Source organism: Berghia stephanieae, chromosome 7, assembly GCF_034508935.2.
Source record: "Berghia stephanieae isolate SIO BIC M18660-M18661 chromosome 7, UCSD_Bste_1.3, whole genome shotgun sequence".
NCBI lineage: Eukaryota > Metazoa > Mollusca > Gastropoda > Nudibranchia > Aeolidiidae > Berghia > Berghia stephanieae.
In genome coordinates this window covers 49,456,658-49,461,309 of record NC_088366.1, presented here as the reverse complement: position 1 = coordinate 49,461,309, position 4,652 = coordinate 49,456,658, and the positions used below count along the sequence as shown (strand labels likewise).

At 35.9% G+C, this 4,652-nt stretch overlaps 1 protein-coding gene across 1 annotated transcript in view; it reads right to left on the bottom strand.

Annotated features, from left to right (window-relative positions):
• Nucleotides 1–2,409, bottom strand: part of LOC144976252 (putative methyltransferase-like protein 24) — a 28,909-nt gene extending 26,500 nt beyond the window's left edge. Inside the window, exon 1 of the mRNA XM_078920439.1 lies at nt 2,260–2,409. The gene's annotated coding sequence lies outside the window, so the exon portion shown is untranslated. The remainder of the gene's footprint in view (nt 1–2,259) is intronic.
• Nucleotides 2,410–4,652: the final 2,243 nt, after the last annotated feature.

Here is a 4,652-nt window from a genome sequence, read left to right as displayed (position 1 = left end):
TTATGACGTCATCTGAAATCTATGACGTCACCAAAAATATAACTTTTTTTATTTTTAATGTTAAGTATATTGAGTAACATTTCATTTTGAAGGTCTCGATGAGGAGATTGATTATCCATCATTTATTTCTATATATGACGTCATCATAAATATATGACGTCATCAATTATCAACTTATTAAAATATTTTTTCAAGAGCTAAAGGATATTTGGATTTTAACTTTTTACATTCATCTGTGTATTCTAAATCATATTCAATTATACATCCTCTTCCATTTGGAATATTATTATAATAATCTGGATCTTTTATCCCCATTTAAAATCTTTAGGATTCTGCGACATAGCCCATCCATATAAATTATTTTCATCTAAATACAAGAGATACTTTTCTATAAGAAAAAAATGAGTTTTTATATAGCGCAATATCCACTAAACGTGCTCAAGGCGCTTTACAAATTGTCCCAAGCCAACAGCAACACGTGTCATGTAGAACGAGACATGACGCCTGTTAGGCGATATTACATTTTTTTCGACAGAGACAACGCTGTTAACGGCCAGGTACTCATTTTACACCTGAGTACGGTAAGAGAATGTGAGTAAAGAGCCTTTTCCAATGACTCAAATATGCGCCGAGTAGCGAGGCTCGAACCCATGACCTTCCGATCCGAAAGCGAGTGTCATACCACTAGACCACATAGCCGCACTATTCTTTAAATTCATTAAGATTTCCTCCTTTCTTTAATATTTCTAGACTTTGTTTCAGCATTGTTTCATAATCATCCGCCGGTCGGATACAACGTACCAACTCACAAAACTTATTACGTGTTACCTCAAACGTTTCTCGTCTGATTGATATAATTTAGTGAGAACTAATCATTGTAATAGCTGTTTAACCCTCTCCTTACCAGCCATTTTCAGGATTTTCCTCAAAACTTCACACCCAACTAACACAAAATAGCGTTTTTACCACTCTGACACAATAGTAGCAAGTTCTTGCCACACCCAATTTCTTCAGCAAAACATAAATCCCAAGCCAACTTATCCAATGACTGTTAGTTACACTTCAACAAATTTGATTTAAGTTTAACGTGTGGGGCAATGGAATGGCTCTCGTTGTTTTATGCCGCCATGTGATTCTTGTTATTTTATGTTGCCCATTCTATTAATGTATTAGTTTGGGGGGGGGGGGAGGGTTTTTTGTTGTTGTTGTTGTTGTTGTTGTTTTTTGTGTGTTTTAGTTTTTTGTTTGCTTTTGTTCGCTCATAAATCCCACACCAGCTTGTTGTTGATTTCAGTTCTAAATTCATAATCAAAACAGTGACGAGCCAAGTACAGATTCATTATTTATTCGTGACATTCTTGTAAATTATTATAACACTGGTATTGGCATGTCTCGACAATTTCCCAGTCGTCTATTTGGAATGATTAGAATTATTATCTAAAAACAAGCAAAAACATAAACAATCTTAAAACACCAAATAATATTGTCATGGGTAACCTAACTCACATTTTTATTGGAGTTCCTAACGTAGGAAATACACCATTGCAATTTGTGGGCTGCCTAAGTAAGTGAAAACAGTTAGTAAAACTTGGGTCATCCAGTTAATTTTGTATCTCTTTCACTTTGTAGAATTTTTACGCACATTTTCGTGGAATTATTTATTGTTTCATTTTAACATGTTTAGTGCCCCTGTGTGGCCCAACTCGTCTTTAATAAGAGATATATAGCTGGGTGACCTAAGTGATGTTTATACAATGGGCTACCAAATGTAGTAAATAGAATTATATATATATATAGAATGGTGTTTGATACAAATATGGTACGAAAAGTGCTCGACATGTTGTAATGGAGCGAATTATTATTTTTTAAAATATTTACCACAATGTTTGAGGCAGTCTACATTAATGTTTCAGGCTTAATTTGCCATCGTCAGGACTGAGTTGTTTTGTTGACAGTCAACAAAACAACTCAGTCCTGACGATGGCAAATTAAGCCTGAAACATTAATGTAGACTGCAAAACAACTCAGTCCTGACGATGGCAAATTAAGCCTGAAACATTAATGTAGACTGCCTCAAATATTTTAAAAAATAATATATATATATATATATTTTTTTTTTTTTTAAACTATAGCAAACCTAATTTTTGTTCAAATATCATGACATACAAAAGACATTAGAATGAGAAACATGTTGGCTGCATCGTAACGAATGTGACGATTTTCCTATGGGTGTTAAGGAGAGGGTCAATGTCAACTCACCAGAATTAAGATTATAAAGATCCCAAAATGTACGCTGGTTGTTCACATCGACTGGTACGATCCATATAGATAAATAGTTCGTGAGAAATAATATAGCCACTAGCCCGAGAAGGCCCTGCATTAGCCACACAACACAGATCTTGTGGACGTGTTTGCTTTGCGTAATACACCCCGAAGCAGACCGTCCTCTCGTCTTAAGCCCCCCCCCCCCCCCCCCCCCCCCCCATAGACGCTGACATCCGCTGATCGAGGATCGGATGACCTCGTCGCTGTGACCCGATCCCCGCGTTTATCGCAGATGATTTTGCCCACATACGGGGAGATATTTTTTTGAGGCGATCGGCGATCGGGTCGTGGCAGTATAAAAAAATGGACAATTTTTTTCGGATTTTCGCTGTTTTCACGTCGGATTCGTGATCAGCGTCAAATTTACAATAGGTTTGATACTAAGAATTGTGTGTTTACTCCAAAAATTGGTGAAATTAGAAATAAATATTAAATAATAGTGAGGCTATGTGGCCGACAGAACCGATCCCAGTTACTGTCTGTTATTCTATCTTTCGTCTTGCGCACAATAGTGATTACTTCTCACTAAATTATATCAATTAGACTGTTGAAGGAACGAAATTGACATCATTCCACTCTTTGTTATTGTATTAAGGCAGTCATTTTGGTAATTAGTTCTCACTAAATTATATCAATCAGACTTTTAATGTTCAAGGTTACTCGTAGTTTTGTGTGACGGTACGTTATTTCTGACTGGTGGATGTTGTGAGCATTTTACCTAAACTCATAGCATCAATAACCGTCCAAGATATTCGCATCATATGTAGCAATAGCTATAAGAGAGAGAGAGAGAGAGAGAGAGAGAGAGAGAGAGAGAGAGAGAGAGAGAAATTTACTTGCGCTATATATACCGCTATATTCAATAAAGGTGCTCAAATCACTTTATAAGGGTCTTTGGCCAACATAAAAACATGTTAGACGAGACATGACTGTTAAGCGATATTGCAATTGTTTTCCGACAGAGACGACGCTGTTAACAGCGAAGTACTCATTTTAACAGTGAACAAGGTGAGAGAATGCGAGTAAAGAGCCTTTTCCAAGGACTCAATTATGTGCCACTCAGAGCGGGACTCGAATCCAGTACCGTCCGATCCAAATGCGATTGTCATTTCACAAGACCACATGCATAGACGCACAAAAAAGTGATGAGAGAATAGATTCATATGTATTGAAGGAGGAGAGAGAGCGGATGGAGTGAGTTAAGTTCTTGGATATTTATAGAAGGAACCAAATTGACGTCACTCATCTCATTTTTATTGTTTTGAGACACCCATTTTTATGATTACTTCTCATTAAAATATATCAGGCTATAAAGTTCAAGGTTCCATGTAGATTTTTGGGCTGGAGTGATATTTCTGGCTGGCGGACTTTGTGAGTATTTTAATTTAACACAGAGCATCAATAGAGGAATGAATTTGACGTTAGTCAACCCGTTTTTATTGCTTTTAGACAGCCATTTTTATAATTAACTTATCACTAAGTTATATCAATCAGACTATGAACATTCGAGTTTGCAATTTTGTGTGTTAATATGTTATACCCGATGGAGATGTCGTGAGTATTTTTCCAATACGCATAACATCAATACATTTGCAATCCGATTTAAGTTAAAAAGCGATGTAAACCACGGACATTTTTCCATTTTGTGGACAATAAAGATTTATTACTAATCGTCATAATTATTATTATTATTATTATTATTATTATTATATTATTATTATTATTATTATTATTATTATTATTATTATTATTATTATTATTATTATTATTATTATTATTATTATTATTATTATTATTTGTAAAACAAATCGACAGTGCTCCCGTGGCGTGGCAGGTTCAACGGGTACTCCTCGGGACTACTTGCATTCGCAGCCCTCCCCCCCCCCCCACCACCACCACCACACACACGCACACAGCTCTTTTTTTCTTTTTCTTTTTCTTTTTTTTTTTTGGGGGGGGGGCGTTGTTTGTAGATTATAATTCAAGGTTACAATGCCCACCCCTGTCGTCCCGTAGTCAAGGCTTTTCGGCATCTGCCAATCCCAAATGTATCTGTCAAGGTCGACCGTCATGTCGCGTCAACGGGTGAGGAAAAAAAATTTAAAAAAAGAACTGGCATATTATTATATCATCACATTGAAAATTATGAAAACTATTTTTTATTTTGTATGAAATCCTTTATAAATTTTACGATGATCAAGAACGAAACTTTTGCCATCTACCTCTTCCTGGCGCAACATTTATAAAAATATTATTGGCGCAATATCCACGTGCTCAAAGCGCTTTACAAGGGGTACCAACGCAACAGCAATATTAAACTTGAAAGA